The sequence below is a fragment of the Lissotriton vulgaris genome, chromosome 7 (assembly GCF_964263255.1).
Source record: "Lissotriton vulgaris chromosome 7, aLisVul1.2, whole genome shotgun sequence".
NCBI classification, from domain to species: Eukaryota; Metazoa; Chordata; class Amphibia; order Caudata; family Salamandridae; genus Lissotriton; species Lissotriton vulgaris.
The window spans coordinates 1,329,500,674-1,329,521,194 of NC_141695.1; the positions used below are offsets into that span (position 1 = coordinate 1,329,500,674).

General features: G+C 50.5%; 2 protein-coding genes across 2 annotated transcripts in view; one reads left to right on the plus strand and one right to left on the minus strand.

Annotated features, from left to right (window-relative positions):
* The window catches only part of LOC147703617 (uncharacterized), a 39,488-nt gene extending 36,844 nt beyond the window's left edge, over positions 1-2,644 (minus strand). The window contains exon 1 of the mRNA XM_086931949.1: positions 2,549-2,644. The gene's annotated coding sequence lies outside the window, so the exon portion shown is untranslated. The remainder of the gene's footprint in view (positions 1-2,548) is intronic.
* The window catches only part of LOC147703615 (microfibril-associated glycoprotein 4-like), a 742,150-nt gene that overhangs the window by 211,010 nt on the left and 510,619 nt on the right, over positions 1-20,521 (plus strand). The gene's annotated exons all lie outside the window — the stretch shown is intronic.

Here is a 20,521-nt window from a genome sequence, read left to right on the forward strand (position 1 = left end):
TACAATGTGCAGTCAGTTTATTCCCCACAGTGAGTCTCTTTTCTGCCCCCACTTCATGCAGACAGCACGGAGTCAGTCAGTTATTGATAAACATTCGGTGAATGTTTACCTATTTTTTTCAGTGCAGGTCCATGGAGCCAAGATAATACACACAGGGGTCCTTGGGAAAGGTATCAGCACGAAAGGAATTTTGTTCTGGTCTTAGTAGCCTACCATCTGCATCACTAGTGCATGATAGACTAACGGTTGGTAGCAGCTGATGTATAATTTAGGAAGAGGTAATTTTACTCTCTTCCTCCAACCTGGCCAATATCCCAGAAGAATGCCTACTGGTGCTACCAGATAAAACTGGTGTAGCCAGTGATGACTGGACCCCCTCCTTGCTCTCGAGTGTGAAAGGAAACCTGCAGGTTGGATGCCCTAATTGTTTGAGAACAACTCTCAATTTGAGTGGTTAGCATGTTAATCCACAATTGCCATCATTTCTGCATAGAACCTGGCCAATGTATTCGGTTTGAAATTTCACCTTTTTACTTTGAGGTACCAACACAGTAAGTAAGAAACGTACTTCAGGAATGAGGAACATACCTGCTGTTGCTGAGACCTGAAGGAGTAGGAGGTAGACTAGCTGGCATGCTGAGAACTTCCACATTTAAGCACAGAAGTATAGGCCTATAAGCACATGCTGTTAGGGCTTACACCAGAATGCTGTGGTCAAAAACAATCTGTGTTAAACACAGTCTGAACACTAATCCATGGTCGTGCTTAAGCCATATTACCTAGATTGTGCTTCTGGGGTGATATGTAACATTGCAGCTGTACGAGTAGATATAACATTATTAGCACACAATCAAACTTAGCAGGAATTAAGTTTTGCCTCTTTCTACATGAAACAGTTTTTAAAATGGTCACTGTGGAGTGCCTCTACTACGTGTATCTGATGTTCTATCACATTATCCGCCAAAAGAAAATCATGATGTTTCAACTTTACTTCACCTTGAAAGTGACAGACTAAACATAGGAAATATTTGATCATTTAATCAGTGCACAGTGGTTCCTCTGTAGCTGTTAAAATAAGTGTCACGTTTTACCCTGGTTGAAGTCTCATGATTTAGTAGGTGGTATGGAATGAAACCTTCAAACTAATAATGCGAACTTGACTGAGACCCGTCTTTACATGCGTACATGCTTCACTTCCCCTACGCCCACTTTACAACCTCCTCCCAGCCTGCACACTGCTGACTTCCAAGCCACCCGTAGTCACACAGTAGATCATACTTGTTCAGCCCCTGTGAAAATGTGTGCGTGTTCCAATACGTTTGATCACCCAGTCATATCACCAGGTACCAAGACGTACACTCAAACCGGCAGCCTACAAGGTCCCCAGCCCCAACAACTAAAGCATCCAAAAATAATAGCAGCCTCACTGCAGGTCTTTACAGTTTCCAGTCCTTAAATTGTAGCCTACAATTCTTGCTTTAACATCTGTTAGACAAACGGGAGGAAACACAACGACTACAATCCTCAGAATACAGGGTCGTCACCTTAAAGTCGAGGTCTAGCAACAGTGCCCCCGATGATAGTTTGAGTTTTAAGGGTTACCTGGTGACTCTGGATCACGAAGAAAGAACACAATGCTCCTCCGAGGCCTGCCCTCTCTTTCGATTCACTTCCGGGAGTGTACGTTTTGTTAGCTCAACTGCCAACATGCATTGAGCCGTTAATGAAAGTCCAGTTTGAAGCAAAGCATCCTTTGTGACAGAGCCATCTGTTAACCTTGGTGTGGTGTGTTACGAACACGTTACAAGAGGCACCCAACCAACCGCGGGACAACTGGCATCCAGCCAAGGCTACGAAGACACCAATGTGTAAGCCGCACAACAATACGCTTGTGGAAGACGAACACTCTAATAACACACTTTCTGAATAAATGCTCTGGAAAGGATGTGGCGTTGCCAATACAGCAGCCGGCTTTGAAACTGGGAAACCAGGTTCGAATCGCTCGTCGCCTGGACAGCCTGCTTTTTTCTACGCAAATCTCCTTATCTTGCGATCATGAGTAAAGTAACTGGTACTCGTGTAAAGCGTTCGGATACTGTAAAGTCGGTAACCTTCGGGTCAAGTTAGCGCTATATAGAAGCTGCCTAAAAGAAAGGAAGTGTCAGCAGCTGCTGCTCGCAGAACGGGGCTCACCTCGGGTGATTATTCTAAACCGCCATTTTAAGTGTTCGACTGAAATCTAGAAGCTTCCGGGTTCACAGACGGCTGACGATCACGCGCGAGGTTTATCTGGACATGGCGCTTACTACGGCGGAGGTTCACCGCAATAAGGCATAGTACCGTGCGTATCAGAGAAGGGGGACCCTTCCCCTCTGCGCGGGTTGCTATGCAACTGCTACTAAGGCGAGATGTGTGTCGACTTCCCGGTCTGTGGAAAGCCGATGCGTGCAGGTTTGTGCACAGTGGACGAGTTTAGCTAAAAGTAGCAACTAAGGATGTGGATTGCGAACTCATCTACCCCTCACAGCGTGTTTAAGCCTCGTCTTACCCGTAGAAGACGCAGGATCCTGGGCGGACACGCACAATACCGCCACCAGAAACAGGAACAAAGTCCACAGCGGGCTTCAGCTCGATCAACTGTGCGCCCGGCCTGTGACCGGAGCCGCCGAGAGAACAGACCCAAAGCAGTCCCCGCCCACAAAAGGATATGAACAGCATTCTCCAAAGACACCTATTTTTTTCGGTCTCGCCTACACATGCGTGCATAGGAGGGCCTTTAGCCGTCGCTCTGCTCGTTTTCAAGCATACATTTGTGCTTGTGGGAGCGGGTGCAGTGCTTGAAAATGAGCAGACTGCGTATAAAGGCGCCCCCCTCTCTCACATGCGCCTCTCTCGCATGCTCACAAGCGTGTGTTCCAATAACCTCTGGATTAAACCAGTGCTTTAAATGGAAAAAAATAAGTGCAGGTACTCATCAAATTGAATTAGGGGTGTGGCTAGTGGGCGGGGCTAGGGGTGGGATATGATAAAATGGCACTCCTTCCATCTGATGTGTATTCATTTTGTATTTGCATTGTCCTTGTTGGTAATCTCAAATTCCCCATATGTCCCTCTGCACATGTGACATAACACATGCTTAGTAATTAATAGGCAATTTGCTGAACTTACTGTAACTTCAGCTGAAATTGAAGCTGGAGAACAGAGTTTGAGTCTCAACAGGGATGCTCAACATCAATGAATCTCCCTGTGCCTTGCAACAAAAGTAATGTGTCCCATCTGTACAACTGGTGCTCATGTAAAGTGCTCTAATACCTTGGAGTCTAGTTTGCACTGTATTAACCGCCCCCCCCCCCCCCCACAACCCGCAAACCAAAAAACAATTCTAATTCACATGCCCGATAGGGCGCAATGATACTGTTAATTTATATGCAATGGTAAATCCTTTTTTATTTAAATTAATTTTTGGATGCTTCAGCTCCCCACATATAGGAGGCATGTTTTCTTTTTTTGTGGCATATTAGTGCAATAATCTTTTTTGAATTAACAATTGCACTAGCGTTACCAAGACCACACCTAATGGCTTTGCCAATACTTGTTTATCTAGTGCAGCTTCTTGATACAACAATGTTATTGTCAGGAAAGTGGAATTATGCGATCCCTTTTCACATAAATTATGGATCTGCTCCATTTGCCACATCATCTAATCATGCATAATCTTCATATTTTAACAAATAAAGTTTCTATCTCAAACAGTTACAAAGTTAGTAAAATTGTACCAATACGTGCTGCTGCGCACTGGAATGTCCTTTCCAACGGTTGACTTCTCACCTTTCTGTTGCTTATTATGTTTAAACTGAAGGGCAACCTATGCCCAGACAGTGTTAACAAGTATACAAAGTAATAAAGTAATAGAATCATTCAGGAACTATTCTGAATTATGCAGCATAAATTGCCTTTTCTTGCTGCTTAATTTAATCAACTCTAATGCCTAATTACAGTGGCTCCGATTATTATTATTTATTTGCATTGGGCTTAAATACTCAAATTCACGTGTGCGCACATACTCACACAGGCCCGAGCACACATACACGTACAAAGCAGTACGCACACTTTCTTTAAAACACCTTCTTAGTCTATCCAGATTCTTTATCTTCCTCTTTCCCTTACACATAGACGCACACACAAGCCGTTAAACACTCACAAGCAGTCACACACTCACACAAAAGGCTCACGCACGGTAAAGGACATTTTTACCTCTTTGCCTCCCGTGGTTCCTTAATTGCCGCTCTCAGTGGGTCGCCTGGATTTCAGGGTGTGCACAATTCACACCATAGTGTAAATGTGATGGACACAGCAGTGTTTGAATCATGTGGACACTGCTCTGTCAAGCTCAGCGTGAAGCTGACATTCTCGACACCTGCAACGCAACTGAGCTGCATTTGAAAGGCTCCGGTTCCTCCTGGGCTCAGCACAAGCTACAGGGGCACTTTGGCTGTTGGAGTAACATCATAGAGGCAGGCGCCACCCTGCATCGCCTCCGCACAATCAGCAATGAACTATATATATATATATATCTGACAATAGTACAGGTACTCTCCTTGGCGTGGAGAGAAGTGCCGGTACTTGAAGGGATACAATTAATAAGTGCCGGTACTCAGTACAGGTGAGTACCGGCCCATTTAAAGCACTGGATTAAACGCTCATCTTGTTTTACATATTCTTTGTGCAGGCGTCTCTGTGGTCTCCAGCTGTTGACAGCATGCATGTATTTACTTGGACAAGATGCACATCATATGCCCTGGTCCATTAGAAGTAATTTGCAGAGAGGCATCTCCCGCCTCTCCATTAGTTCACTCTTAGCTGAGCGTCCAGTACATTAGTGGATAATGAAACGCGCTGGATTGATCTCGAGTTATTGATATTTGGCCAGGCGTAGCCCCACTAAGCCCCATGGACCCACTGCGTCGTCACTAAAATACAAATTAAAATATTAAAATATTCACGCTACCCGCCGGCCGGGAGACACCTTTTCCGTAGTGCGGGGGGGGGGGGGGGCGTCGCGGGGGGGGGAGGCTGGGCCTGCTGCAGCTGCGCAAGTGGATTTTTGGGCAGAAACTAGCCCGCGCATGCGCAGATTGTTTCCCCTGTGCAGTTCCCCTTAGAGAGAGGACCAGGGGGCGGGCCGCAGCCCCCGGGGTTGCACAGGCCGACTGGGCGAGCAGTCATGGTGCCCCCCCCAGCCAGGGTCCCTGTAAAGAACAGAAAGGGGTCAGGTATCTTGCGGTCAGCTATGACTACTTGCACTGATAGCCATATAAACCAAAAAAAAATCAACGGAAATATTGATTGTTAAAAGAAACGTGTAAAGGAAGAGAAAAGTCATAGATAAGAGGGATAGGGAATGAAAAGAGGGAGGGAACAATGGCAGTGAAGGGAAAAAAGGAAGGAAATAATGCGAAAATAAAAGCGGGAAATGAAGAGAGATTGTGGGGAATTAAAAAAGCATGAGTGGGAAACGGATGGATGGCCAACAACAAAATGCATTTGACTATTTCTAGGTCTCTCTTTTAACCAAAGCTGGAAATGGGAAACAAGCACTGGCAAAGCCAAGACGTTTTGCCTATGCAATGCAATGTTTTTAGACATGCTCGCTGCGGTGCAATACGCAAATTAGTTTACGCCCCCACCACTGTCAAATGTCACCAGCCGCCCCTGTATTTGGCGGGATCTAAAACTCCCTCATTCAATTTCTTAAGTACACAGGAGCGGGTGCCGGGTGCTCTTTTTACAATCGGTGATTACGCCTTTACACCATCCCACGGGTCGTTTTGCTTCACTGATGGATGCTTTCCACCACTACAGCCCCCTCTCTGTTGCTGCTGAGTCACAAGAGCGCATCCGCGCGTAATCCCTGGAAACGACGTCACAACGCTGTGTGAGAACCTTCCAGCTAGCTCGCTATAGCATCTCGCTGCTCCCCTCACTAATGCACTGAAACCACCGCTTTCGCGTGACTTTTTATAATTTCCGGAGCTTTCCCAGTACTGTTTACCAGGATGACGACGACCTCAATTGCCCAGTCAACAACGAAAATAAAAATGTTTCCGTCAAGCTCTTTATTATTTTATAAACACCCTCATTGAAGCATGACCGAGATGCGCTTTTTTACCACCAAAGTTGATGTCAGAATACTTTTTATGACATTGTCCTTTTTCACTGCTAGTTATTGGTGTGAACATGAATGCTGCTGCTTGGCTTCTCAAGCCGCTCCCAGTTCTAAGTGCTGTTTCGGCCAGCCTTTAGGATTAATCTCAATCGGTCTCCTCAGCCAGGGGCTTATCCCCGTTTTTAGCATCCTCCTGTGCTCAGTGGTTTATTCCAGTTTTTAGCATCCTCTTGTGTCGGGCAGCCCTTCTGGTTTCACCACCCCCCCCCCCCCCCCCTTTGTGGGCATTTGTAAATCTGTGGCTTGTGGGGTAGACAGGCCTGTGTATGCAGAGTCACCTTAAAAGCTCTGTGTTCTTGGTTGGCGTGGATAGGCAAAAGCATAAGTCATCGGTTTATGGTTTTTTTTAGTTGGAACATTTTATTTTATTAAAACATCCACTAAGTATAGGGACGCAATGCAAGTATAATGTTCGAGTAAAGTTTTTAATATGAATTAAAGTGCTGTGTTTATATTCAACTTGTTCGATAGTGTGACATTTACCCGAGTACATAGTGAAATCGTCATCAGTAAAAAACACAAACAAAACTACGAACTGAATACTGATCCGAACGGTACAACTTTGATAAATACAAAGAAGAGATAGCAGACTGTTATACACAACTTTATAATTGGTATAGTCCAGGGTTGATTTAGCATGAAGAAAAGCTCAGTAAATAGGTGGTCTGTCATATTTTGCTTAGCCAATCTCAGCCATGCTGAGATTCATGTGACACAACAGTATTCCATATATGATATACTATGGTTCCAGGTTTTGAATGCAGAGACTGGCTGTTGGAACTGTCCCTGGCTGTGATGTAGCTGGGGGTCATTATACCACAACGTAATTTGAAGGATTATCGAGAAATGGATTGGGACTAGTGGAGGCAGAGGAACAGCCTCATGATAGGAGCCCTCACATCGAGCACAAACGCAGCTGTGGATTTGTTAGTGCACGTGAGAGTGCTGAGACACAGACTTTGGATTGGAAATATGCCATCAGAACAAAACTACAAATTACGTTCATACTAGGAAAAAAATCCCAGAATGATCGGCATTTGTAATTTTGTTTCCATTGTTTAATTTGATGGCGCATTGTTTGTAGGCACGGGATAGAGCAGACACTGAGACTTGAACTAGTTCCCCGCTCATGAAGTCAGCAGCTCTGCAGCTCTCTAACGTTTCACCGAAGCACCACTAATCCTGCTGCACCAAAATGCTACTACGTGCAAGTGAGTGAAGCAAACAGCAACGGAAGATGAAGGCATAGTCCGGGCCATTGGTATCTACTGCTAGGCCATGCCAGCAAGCAGATGTGTCTGTGGAGGGAGAAGGTAGTGAGAGGGGGGCTAAACATGTACAGCCCAGGAGAGATGAGTGCAGCCTCCTACTGCTTTCCGTTTGCTGCTTGCAGCGGTTACTATTCGTCCCTATGCTTCTCTCCCCCAGCAAAGTTTTGCTCTCTGTAGCGCATGTGCTTTTCACCTCCCCTGTTACGTTTCTCTCCACCCATGCACTTCTCTTCTATGCCTGTTGTTGATTTCCCCACTTGCACCCTTTGTGTTGATTCCCTCTCCCCCCATGTTGCTTCTATCATCTTCCACCATCCTTGTGTTGCTTCCACGTACCCCCACCCTGTTTGTTTCTTCAGTGTCCCCCTGCCACCCCTCATGGAGCTTCTGTGCGCTATGTCGCATGCGCCCCGTTTGTTCTGCCCCGAGTACCTTCTGCTACAGCTGTCCTCCTGCTTTTAATAAAACAACACTTGATTTTTAAATGTCGCTGCTTCTTCCTTCGTGTTGCCCACATTTACATGTAGATCTTCCATTTCATCACTGATTGTGATGCATGAAGTCCTCTGACCCCGCCAAACTCTTATCTGATCTTTGGGTAATGATCATACTTCTAATTATGCTATGTCTGCTGTGTGCATGTTTTTCTTGATTACATTTGTACCCCGGCTGTTTCCATTTTGAAAGCTGGCCTACAAATCCCATAACGCATCAGTAAAAAAACAGAACAAGGATGCTTCAGCTGGGCTGTGTTATTTTATATGCCATGGCCTTTGAAGGTTATGCTGGCTCACACTGCCACTCATGCCCCCTTCATTTGTTAGGGTGCTGGCTGAGGTGATCAGATTGTCCTGAGCACATGAGTGCCCTTCTCATACTGCCACCAATGAAGAAAGAAACCCCCCCTCGCCCAGAGCTTCCACTGCCAAGTTATTATGTGGGTGGGATCGGGTGAATCACGCCCTACTCCCAGACTGCTAAACATAAGGGCTCTTTCGGATGTGGACTAAAATGCCCCCTTCCCAAACCATGGGAAATGCTGTGTAACTCAGCTACAGGACTTCACCATATCATAGACACTCAAGGGCACGTGAACACTCATCTGCTTTCGCCCAGCGTGCGCCACGTTAGCTGATATGTTCTGCCGTATGCACTCGTGTTTGTAATGCATTGATCTGTGTTTATATTTCTTAACTGTATGGAGATCTCTGCTTTACCTCATCACAGAGAGAATAGCATTTTTCAAGACTGTATAAAGTTGGTTGATTTAGTACGTGTTTAATTTTATCTCTTTGCATGTATTTTGACACATTTCCATTAAAAACTGCTTTTGACATAAATTAACAACATGCCAGCCAAAGTGTGTTTTGGTTTTAATCCCCTGATTGTAGCTAAATCGGATACGTCCCATTCACACATTTGGTTAAATACAGTTATCCACAACTGTTAACGTGCCCTTACTTAGGCGTCCTGCTGTGTCACAACTGGACGCTCCTGAGATTACTTTGTGGAAGAGTGTATGTGAGTTTGCGGCTACAAAGGTTTAATACTGTGGTACCTACAGTGAAGGGGGTTGTGTATATTTTAAAATATTTTGATAGTCCCATGGATCTCAAGCTTGCCCTCTCACTACACTTTACGAATGCAAGCAGATGCTAGTCTAGACTGTTCTATTAAATTTCACCAATACCTGTTTGTTTCATTGTTCACCATCACCCAACCTTCACTCCTTCTCAATAGGCTGTGTGTGGTTTGCAATGCAATAGGTCTCACATTTGCGAGAGTTTTTTTGGCATTGTAAATGACAATGCCTTTTATGTATGTGTTTTGAAAAACCTGCAAGCGTTGCATAGTCATTGCTTACTAGAACCAAGCTTGGCAGTAACTGCGCCTCTTGTACTGCCAGCCTTGCTTCTCGTAAGCAATGGCTATAAAACACATACATAAAATGCATTGCCATTTACAATGCCAATGGCACAAACTCTGGCAAATGCGAGACCTATTGCATTGCAAATGCTTGTTTTTTTTGCAGATTTATCTAGCGCAAACTCGATCCGAAGGACTTGCCCAACTGGACAAATGTGCTCCTGTAAAAGTAAATTTAATTGGATGGGTCAGTGACACTTACCCAACAATGCATAGTTGGTGTTACTGCCCTTCTCCTCGCATGTTGCAGTTTGACTCATGGTTGGTTCCAGCGCAAATTGTTGGCTCAGAGGTTCACTTCTGGTGGTTGCGATGACCCCCAGCTTCCTTCCCCAAACGATTAATCGGGGCAGGGGTCACTGGGTTTATTTAATAATAAATAAATAAAAACGTACCTGTCCACTGGCGGAAGCAAGCAGCCTCCCCTCCCCTCCTCAAAGCCACTCACAAAGCTGCAATGGCAGCATTGTGATTGGTGGGGACGCCACCCAGACAGGAGCTTATGGGGAGGCCATTTCATCCATGTAGGCTGCATTGCAGCCACCATGGAGAAAGGGAAGAGTGTGCATGACTGGTTTGGGTGGCCCCAGAGGGCTGACCAAACAGTCATTGCGCCCTCAGGAGTGGGCACACCACTCCTCTCCTGCTCACATAGCAGCCCAGTCCACCCGCAACTAAACATACAATGGTAATAAAAGGAAGTTATAACCATTTAATGTTTCCGCTTCTCGCACTGCAAGAAAGCAGAAGATGCTCCTCCGCCCTAGTGGAGGAGCCGCACCTGGGGTGTTGTGTCAGCGAGCAGGGACTGAAGATGGAACAAGGAACATGGAAGACGGGCTCAGTCATTACGCGCCAGGGGTGGATTGGCACTGCAGGCACTTGGGCATGGGCCAAAGGGCCGGTGTCTCAGCGCGCTCTGTGGGCCGGTTTTTCCTCCCTTTACCAGTCCACAGAGAGCACTGACAGGGAGAGGAAAGCAGCTTTGCTGTACTGAGGGCTGTTCAGCGATGATCAGCTGTGGCCTCTCCTTGACCTCCTGCCCTGCCAAGCAATCATGCTGATGGTGGGCTGGGGAGGGGTGATTGTGTGCCAGAATAGGCCTCCCAGGGGGCCAGGTATTGCTCAGGCCTATGAGCCATTTTCACCTCGGCCCCCCTGGGGCGAACGCAGCCCAGAAACAGTGCTTGCATTAGTCCTCACCCACAGCCCTTCTCATTCAGGGCATAGTTATGTTATGTTAATGGGCATTTGTTGAGCGCACCGTCACCGTGGGTTTCCTGGCGCTGATAGGACACTGAGACTGAGCAGAAGGGATTTTATTGGGGATGTGAGAAGAGCAGAGTTTTTAGAGACTTCCTAAATGATACAAGGGAGTATGAGGATTTAAGTGAGAGTGGGAAAGAGTTCCATAATTTGGGGGCCAGGTGAGAGAGACTGCGGCCACCTAATTTGGTAAGTTTGAACCGGGGAGTGACTAGAAGCTGGAGGTGAGTAGACCTTAGAGTTCGGGAGGGGCAGTAGGGGGTAACCAGGGACTTCAGGAAAGCAGGAGAGGGACCAGTCAAGGCTTTGAAGACCAGGCAGCCGACCTTAAAGGCTATTCTTTCGCTGACTGGTAGCCAATATAATTGATGTAGTAAAGGTTTGGCCGACTGCCATCTGGGGATTTTAAATGCCAGTCTGGCAGCCTGGTTTTGAATGATCTGTAGCCTAGACAGCAGGGATTTAGAAAGGCCGAGATACAAAGAATTAGAAAAGTCCAGACGAGACATCACCAATGCTATTAAAACTTGTAGCAGAGCTTCAGGGGTCAAGAGGTGGGCGGCTTTCCGTATCCTGTGTAGTTGGAACATGCAGGAAGATGTTACGGCGCTCACCTGGGCCTTAAGAGTGAGCTCAGAGTCAATAATGACGCCGAGACTCTTTACGCAGCCAGCAGGGGGAGGAGATGGACCAAGCTCAGATGGCCAATATTGTGGGCCCCAATGGGAAACGCTTCTCCCAGGGAGGAGGAGCTCAGTTTTCCCAGGGTTGAGCTTTAGTTGATTTTGGTTCATCCAATGCTGGATGTGTATCATGACCGCCTTGAAGTTGGTGACGGCCTCAGGGGAGGAGAGGGGAAAAATAATTTGTAAATCGTCCGCGTAATTAAAGACGGTGACGTTCCAGCTGCCCAGGGAGTGAATAAGAGGCTGAAGGTACAAATTAAAAAGGAGGGGGAGAGGGAAGAACCCTGGGGAACCCCGCAAGATGAAGGTGCACTGGTGGCGCTAAAGGGGCCCAAACTGTCTGCTTGGAATCTACCCTCCAGGAAAGATTTGACCCAGGACAAGGCAGGCCCGCGGACTCCGGCGGACTCGACACAGTGGAGTAAGATGTTGTGGTCCACCGTGTCGAAAGCCGCCGACAAATCCAGTAGGACCAATGCCTGGGGGCGGCCTCTGTCGGCATTACATCTGAGGTTGTCCAACACGGCAAGGAGCACAGCCTCGGTGGAATGGGCTGGTCTGAAGCTGGCCTGGTTCATTTCCAGGAAGTTGGACTCCTCGATGAATTGCGAGAGGCAAGTGGTCACATGTGCCTCCAAGATTTTTGACAGGTAGGGCAGGAGAGAGATGGGCCGGTAGTTGGCGAGGACCGCTGGGTCCGCGCCAGTTTTTCTTAGCAAGGGCACCAGTACAGCCTCCTTGAAAGATCTAGGAACTGTGCCGGAGTTGAGGGATGTGTTGAGAAGGGGTAAGATACAGTGCGGGAGAGTATGACAGATGTCGCGGAACACAGAAGGGGGACAGCAGTCCTTGGGGGAGCCAGATTTCACCTGAGTGGCCAACTTGGCTAGGGAGTCGAGATCAAGTGTGGGGAAACAGATCAGAGTGGAGGTGTTGATGGGAGGAGCTGCAGCTATTACTGAGGGAGAGGAGTGAGGGATGGAGTTTTTAATTGCCAAGATCTTGTCGATGAAAAAGGTGTTCAAGGCATTGCAAGACTCTGCGGAAGGGGGCAGGTTCGGGAGTGTCCTGGTGTCCGATGTTAGTTCGCCGAGGACCTTGAATATCTCTTTGGATTTGTTGGGAGCTGTAGATATTCTGTCCGAGAAATAAGCAGCCTTAGCTGTGATAATGGCTTTTTTATATGCTTTGCGTGCGAGCACATACACCTCCCTGTCTGTACTGAGATAATTACGCCTCCACCTGCGCTCCAATTGGCGCAGCTCAAGGTGTTGTAACTTCAGTATTGAGTTGAACCATTTGTGAGATTTACTGTGGCGAGAACGGGGGAAGCGGGACAGGGGGGCGAATTTGTCGCTAGCGGTAGTAAGCCAATGGGCAATATTGGCGTCCAGTGTGTTGACGCCTGAGTTGTTAATGGGTGGGGGCTGAGTCTCCGCAAGGAAGGAGAGAAAAGCAGAGGAATCAAGGGCGTTCCATTTCCAAGCAATCCCGCCCTCCCGCGGTGGTGGCTTGGAAAGGCCCTTTACAGAAATGGAAGAGTCGATCACCGAGTGATCAGACCAGACGCAGGGGGAGATATTCGGCCCAGTGAGCGATACCCCCTGCGTCCAAATGTGATCCAGGATGTGGCCTCCAGTGTGAGTGGGGGTGACATGCTGGGTCAGGTTTAGACTAAGGAGTGCCTCGAACAGTTCAGTAGCGTGGGGGCCTGCATCGGCATGGTTGAACCAGTAATTGAAATCACCGAACATGGCGATGCGAGCAGAAGAGGTCATCAGAGCGGCGAGCTGTTCACTGAGGGCGGCAGGGAACAGGGGCATAGAGGTGGGAGGACGATATAAAACGATGAGAGTCAAGGCACCTGCTTCCGTTGCCAGGCTGATGACAAGATTATCAACCTCGGGAAGACATAGCGAGGAAGACGCAATAAATGTCAGATCCTTCCGTATGATTGCCGCCACCCCCCGCCACGGCGGGCTGCAGGCCGGTTGGCATTCAGCATGTAGTAGTTAGGGGGCAGGGCAGCCAGAATGTCAGGGAGGGAGAGGTCAGACAGCCAAGTCTCAGTGAGCAGCAGGACATCGGGGTTCTCAGCTGTCAGCAGGAGAAAGATATCAGCGTGGTGTTGGGGAAGGGAACGTGTGTTAAGGTAAAGTATGCGAATAGAAGTCTCGGGCGGGGTGGAGACCAACAAGGGTTTATAGGCAAGCCTGGGAGAGGGTATATCCGCTGAGATGCCAAGGGATACAAAGCGGTCCCAGATTGTAGACAGAAGGGCACAAGGGGGGTGCTGCAAACCTCTAAGTGTGGCAGAAGAGTAAGTGATGGAAGGGGCAGCGCCCCTGGGCCCGTCTGGCCGCGGACGGGCGCAGACGGGCTGGACTTTGGCGCGACTTCGGCGCGCTGACGGCGTGCCCGCTGCGCCCGTCCGCTGCACTCCCTGTAGGGGGGCGCCATTTTATAGGGCTGATGGTGTGAGGGGCCGAGCGCTATACCGCTCGCCTAGTGACCCTCCTCACCCAAGATGGCGGCCAACTACGAGTCCCGGCAGGACTTTGATCTCCTGCAGGGGCCGAGTGGTGAAGAAGGGGAGATGGTGCAGCGCAAATAATGCCCAGCGCGCAACCACAAAGGTACCTGCACAACAAAAAATTAATTAGGAGCACAATCAATAAAATTGCATTAAAATGCGCGAGATGCGCGAATTACGTCAAGCGAGTAGCATAAATCCCATAAAGTCGCTCAAGTAAGCCTCGAGCGTCCAATAGTGGGCGAGGAAGAATGGGTCTCACTTCTTTGGGCCAGGTGATGAGGGGAACTCGCACCATCTTCACCTTAGCCTCCCCCCACCCCCATGGACGGCCCAGAAGCTGTGTTTTTGCTTTAGCCCCTCTCCTGCCACACCATTGCCCTAAGGCAGTGAAGGGCTGGGGAGGGCTGAGTAATGTACAAATAGCTGGGGCCTCGCTGTTTTTCAGGTGCTCCTGCGCTGGAGGACCGGGGAACATTTTTTAAGAGAAAGGGGCCTCACCCTTTTCAGGTGCTCCTGCGCTGGAGGGCTGGGGAATCATTTTGAAATAGAAAGGGGCCTCACTGTTTTCAGATGCTCCTGCGCTGGGGGGCAGGGGGATAATTTTTTAAGAGAAATGGGCCTCGCTGTTTTCAGATGCTCCTGCGCTGGAGAGCTGAGGAATAATTTGGTAATAGAAAGGGGCTTGGCTGTTTTTCAGGTTCTCAGCTTGTAGGACATTGTCATCTTGGCCCTGTGTCCTTCCCAAGAACAATATACTCCCACTTACATTCCTTGTGTGTTTCATGAAAGGGCACACCCGCGAATGTGGGCCCGCCCCGCAAATGTGGGCCACTTTTTTCGTCAGTGCCCGGGCCAAATTGTGATCCTAATCCGACGCTGTTACGCGCACAAGGTAGCTCGGCCAAGGGTAGAGGACCGACTCTGACCTGCACGTCTGCATTCACTCTGCTGCACTGGACTGCAGTGCATGACCGCGGCCAGGCTGCTGATGGACCTGGCACCATTCTGCGGCGGCCACGTGCCCCAATCACTTCAGATAGTGCGCAGCAGAACACTGTCTGATAAATCGTTGTGTCCCAAACTCAGTGAAAGCTGTGCGATGCATATCTTCCCATTAGCCCTCTGTGCCAAGAGAGGAAGATCCTAAAATGGTAATAAAATGTATTACCATTTTATTTTTCAGCAACCCATCCTAAAGTAAGTGTCAGGACGGGGCAGGGCCAGCAGGGAGCTGTGTGCTTTAAATGCACTTCTCTTTGTCCAGCCGTCTTGGGCTAGCCAGACATGCACATTTGAAAGTTCTCAAACGTAACTGCCTTAGCTGGGTTAGAGAAACCTCAGGCCTCCAGTGCTCTTAGGAGCACCGGGAGAACCTGCTCTATACAATCCTGGGGATGCTTTTATGCTGAGATCAGCACCAGGATTGGGTAGTGCAGTTTCCTGCATCGGGAGCTTCCTTGAAGACACCCGAGCAAGGAGGACGTCGTGCTGCCAAGGTAAGGGAATTTATTTAATTAAATTTTTGGTGCCCCACCACCTTCGGTACAAGCCATCTACCACTGTAAACAAGCCTGCCTCAGAAATATGGCTACTTCAGGCCAAAAAAAGAGAGCGCCCACCTCTTTAAAAACTGCAACTGGCAGAAACCCTCTGGCAAAGCCCAGTGAAATTATCACCTAATGCACAAGTTACTTACCTTCGGTAACGATATATCTGTAAGAAACAGTAGTAAGTGTTAGATTCCTTACCTTAGAATATCCCCAGGCGTCAGACTGGATCCGGAAAGTTATGCGTAGCAGTACCCCTGCGCGTCGGTAGGCGTCGCCTGCGGCTCCGCGCCCAGCGTCATGGTCGCCGGGATGAAGTCGTCAGAGTACTTAGCCGCCGCCCTCGCGCGCTGATGTCAGTTCTTGTACATAGCTTTCCACGCCAGGAACGCAGAGGCATGCCAGAGACCGACACTGGTGCCATAAAACTAGGGCCCCCAAAAGGAAATACCTACCTTAACCCTAGATATCGGTCCGCTAAACGGGAAGGATGGGTGGGGCGGTAAGGAATCTAACAACTACTGTTTCTTGCAGATATATTGTTACCGAAGGTAAGTAACTTGTGCATCTGAAAGAAACAGGTTAGTGTTAGATTCCTTACCTTAGAATAGATACCCCAACAATACCAACCCCGGTGGTGGGTCTGCGGACCAAGATCACACCAGAAAGTCCTGGAGAATGGAACGGCTAAAAAAGCCATCTCTCCGGTCTTGGCTGTCCAGGCAGTAGTGTCTAGCAAACGTATGGAGCGAGGCCCACGTAGCTGCCTGACAGATGTCCTGCAAGGGGACTCCCAGACCCAGGGCAGCAGTAGCCACCGTGGCCCGAGTGGAATGGGCCTTCAGCCCAACCGGAGGCTCTTTCCTAGCCAAGGAGTAACAGACCTTGATGCACAACAAGACCCATCGAGATGGTCCGTTGGTGCACCGCCCACCCCTTCTTTGCGCCCACGTAACCAACAAAGAGCTGGTCGTCCACCCGGATCTGGCATGTGCGATCTAGGTAGAAGGAGATCGCACGTTTTGGGTCCAGACGGTGGAGCCTCTCTTCCTCCTTAGAAGGATGCGGAGGCGGATAGAAGGTGGGCAAGGTGATGGACTGCCCAATGTAAAAGGCCATAACTACTTTGGGCAGGAAAGAAGGACGACTTTTTAAAACAACTTTGTCCGGATGGACAGGAAAGGAAAGGAGGCTTAGAAGAAAGAGCCTGGAGCTCACTCACTCTCCTGGCAGAGGTGATGGCAACCAGGAATGCAGTCTTAAGAGTAAGAAGACGAAGAGGGCAATTGTGAAGTGGCTTGAAAGGAGCGCACATCAGAAATGTAAGAACAAGGTTCAAGTCTCATTGAGGCATCACGAAAGGAACAGGAGGGAACATGTGCATGATGCCCTTCAAGAACCTATTAACAATAGGGTACTTTAAAAGAGAAGGCTGATCAGGAAGCCTCAAGAAGGCAGAAGTGGCAGCGAGGTAGCCCTTAAGAGTGCCCAGAGCAGAGCCCTGCTGGGCAAGAGTAAGAAGGAAGAGGAGAACCTCTGAAAGGGGGCAGAGAGAAGATCCACAGCCTTTGCTGTGCACCATGCCACAAATTTGTTCCACCTGCTACCGATTTTGTGGAGGGACACCTGGCTGCCAGAATCACATCACATACTTCAGGAGGCAAGTCAAATGGGCTCAACTGCCGCCGCTCAATCTCCACGCATGGAGGTGGAGGCTGGACAGGTTCGGGTGTAGGACCGTCCCTTGCTGCTGCGACAGAAGGTCCTCCTGAAGAGGCAGACGAATCGGAGGATCGACTGACCTGTTGAGTACCTCGGGATACCAGTATCTTCGTGCCCAGTCCGGAGCCACAAGGACGACTTGGGCCCGGTCGTGCCTGATCTTCAGCACTCTGGGCAGAAGTGGTATAGGCGGAAAGGCGTACAACAGACCGCAGCCCACTCGCGACGAAAAGCGTCTCCGAGCGAGTGCCGCCTTGGAAATTCCAACATGCAAAACTGATGATATTGCGCGTTCTCTTCGGTGGCGAATAGTTCTAACCAAGGCTCTCCCCACTGCCGAAAGAGGCCTTGCGCCACGTCCGAGTTCAGATGCCATTTGTGATCCATCATGCACCGGCAGCTGAGTTCGTCCGCCCTGGCGTTCAGGGTACCTGCCAGGTGTTGAACCACCAGGGTGACGCCCTGGGGTTCCAGCCATGTCCAGAGGCGCATAGCCTCCTGACAGAGGGTCCACGACCCCACCCCGCCCTGTTTGTTGCAGTACCACATGGCAGTGGTGTTGTCCTTGAACACCTGCACTACACTTCCCCGGACAGAGGAAAGGAATGCTTTCAGTGCAAGCTGGATCGCCCGCAGCTCCAGAAGGTTGATGTGGAGCCGGGACTCCGCCGGAGACCAGAGGCCTCTGATCTTCCTCGCTCCCATGTGGCCCCCCCCAACCCAGGAGGGACGCACCCGTCACCACTACGTCCTCCGGGTGGGGAAGGGAGAGAGATCTGCCGCTGACCCAATCGCGGTTCGTGAGTCACCACTGCAACTGTTTTGCAGTGCCCTCCGAGATCCAGACGTAGTCGGACAGGTTGCCCTGATGCTGTGCCCACTGAAACTTCAGGTCCCACTGCAGAGCCCGCATCCGCCACCGGGTGTGATGCACCAGAAGGATGCAGGAGGTCATCAGCCCCAGGAGCCGCAGAGTCAACCTGAACGAGACTTTGGATAAAGTCTGAAATACCGGAATCAGAGCCTGAATATCCGAACCCACTGTTCGGGAGGATAAACCCGAAACTGCGCTGAGTCCAGAACCGCTCCAATGAAGAGAAGCTTCTCAGAAGGACACAGGTGTGACTTTGGCACGTTGCTGGAGAACCCTAGTGAGTGCAGGAGGCTGGCCATAGTCTGGAGGTGGGAGACGACTGTTTGGGGCGAGCCCGCCTTCAACAACCAATCGTCGAGATAGGGGAAGACTGAAACCCCTAATCTGCGCAGTTGAGCTGTGACCACCGTCATCACTTTCGTGAACACCAGTGGGGCGCTGGTAAGGCCGAAGGAGAGCACGGTAAACAAAGTGCTCGTGGCCTACCGTGAACCGCAGGTATCGCCGGTGGGCCGGCAGGATGAGGATGTGGAAATACGCCTCCTGCAAGTCCAACGCTACCATCCAGTCTTCTGGGTCCAGGGCAGCTAGGACCTGAGCCAAAGTCAGCATCTTGAACTTCTCCTTCAGGAGGAAGCTGTTGACGCTCCTTAGATCCAGGATAGGGCGTAGGCCCCCTATGCCCTTCTTGGGTACCAGAAAGTAGTGGGAATAGCAACTACGTCCTACTTCTGGTCCTAGAACGCGCTCTACGGTCCCCTTTGGCCAAGAGGGCCGTAACTTCCTCCTGCAGAAGTTGCAAGTGGTCCCCCGACATGCAGTGCTACTGTGGTGGCATGGCTGGAGGGGTCGCCTCGAAGGGGAGGGAGTAGCCCCTTCGGATGATTTGCAGTACCCACCAGTCCTATGTGATGGAATGCCAGTGGAGGCGATGGCGAACCCTGCCCCCCCACTGGCGTCGAATGGGCCTGAAAACTCAGACTAGGAGGATTTTGAGGCAAATGCTGCGGCGGCGGGTGTGGACTGGCTTTACCTGTGTCCCCCGGCACCGCCACGGCGGTTACCACGTCCGCGACTGCGTTGAGGTGGGTTCTGCGGCCTGTGGCTAGCTGGACGTGAGGGTCGCTCCTTCCTTGGCCACGAAAGGGACGAAAGGTGGAAGTCTGCTGGCATTGGCCGGGGCCCAAGGACTTGGCCGTAGCCCTGGATTCATTAAAACGTTCCAGCGCGCTGTCCGCCTTGTCGCCAAAAAGGCGACGGCCATCAAAGGGCATGCCCATAAGGGATGCTTGGACATCGCCAGAAAAGTTGGGGGACCTCAGCCAGGCGTGGCGGCGAACCGCCACCGTCATTGCAATCGCCCTGCCTAGCGAGTCCGTGGTATCCAGCCCACACCGAATGGAATATCGTGCTGCGTCCCTTCCCTCCGCGAGGACCTGGGTTAGCATTGCCTGGACCTCCGCCGGGAACTGCGGCAGCACGTCCGCAACCGTATCCCACAAAGATTGAGAGGAACGGACCAAAAGGCAGGCGGTGTTCACCCACCGCAACCCCAAACTCAGTGAGGAGAACAGCTTCTTACCGAACTGGTCGTACCTTTTGGATTCCCGATCCGGAGGGGCGGTCGGGAATGGGGTCTTGGAAGTTGAGGCCTGGATCACCAGGCTCTCAGGGGTGGGGTGAACAGACAGGAAACTGGGGTTGCCCGTAGCCGGGCGGTGGCGTCGGGCCACGTTCCGATCCACAGGGAGGCCTGTGGGGGGCTTGGACCAGGTGCCCGACAGAACGTCAGTGAGGGCCTCGTTGAACGGCAGGAGAGGCTCTGAGGAGCTTGCCTGCGGTTTGAGTACCTCAGTGAGGAGGTTAGTCCTCACGGCCGCGACTGGGAGCTCAAGAGCCAAGGCCTTGGCTGCCCGAGTCAACATCATGCTGTATGCAGCCCCCTCCTCCGTAGCCACAGTAGGAGTGGAGACAAAACCGATGTGGGGCGAAGTGTCCAGACCACTGGCCTCCCCAGGTTCGTCCGTCCAGTCCTGCCTCAACTGGCACTGCAGTGCTAGTGGGTCCTCAAACCCCTCCAAATCCCCCTCGTCCTCCATCTCCTGAAGGTCAGGAAGAAATGATGGAGCCGGATCGTCGGTGAAGGGCTCACCTATCGGCGTTGAAGACGGCGCCGGTCGGCGCAGTTCCCACGACGAATCTGGACCGGGGTGGGGATCGGGGACGACGCCTCCCGAGGACGGCGCCGGGGGCGACAGCCTTGGTGACAACGCAGGCGGAGGGGTCGTAAGGTTGATCCGCATCGACACAGATCCAGGCCTGGATCCTGAGGAGCCCTGTGGTGTCGGGACCGAAGTCGCCGACTGTGCCGGAGCCGAAGCACCCGACGACGCTGGGGCCAAAGTACCCAACGGCGCCGGGGCCAAAGCCGCCGGCCCGCTTGGGCTCCCAGACAGGTCCGCAGGGC